Consider the following 213-nt stretch of genomic DNA (forward strand, 5'->3'; position numbering starts at 1 on the left):
AAAAAAAAAAAAAAAAAAAGCGTCCCAATCTTCATATGGAGCGAACTCTAATTCTGTCTCGAACAATTTTTTTCCATATGTCTAACTAGATAGTTTGTGCAGCCAAAAATAGAGTGTAGGTGCATTCTTGCTTGCCCAAGCAGCCACCTGGAAATCCAGTCGTGTGCCTAGCTCAACCTCGCCTAGGGAAGACTTGTCTTACCCCCCCCCCCC

The 213-nt window shown here is 44.1% G+C and overlaps 1 protein-coding gene across 1 annotated transcript in view; it reads left to right on the plus strand.

Annotated features, from left to right (window-relative positions):
• LOC122085112 overlaps positions 1 to 213 on the plus strand; it is a 37,517-nt gene that overhangs the window by 26,922 nt on the left and 10,382 nt on the right. The gene's annotated exons all lie outside the window — the stretch shown is intronic.

Source organism: Macadamia integrifolia, chromosome 1 (genome assembly GCF_013358625.1).
Source record: "Macadamia integrifolia cultivar HAES 741 chromosome 1, SCU_Mint_v3, whole genome shotgun sequence".
Lineage (NCBI taxonomy): Eukaryota > Viridiplantae > Streptophyta > Magnoliopsida > Proteales > Proteaceae > Macadamia > Macadamia integrifolia.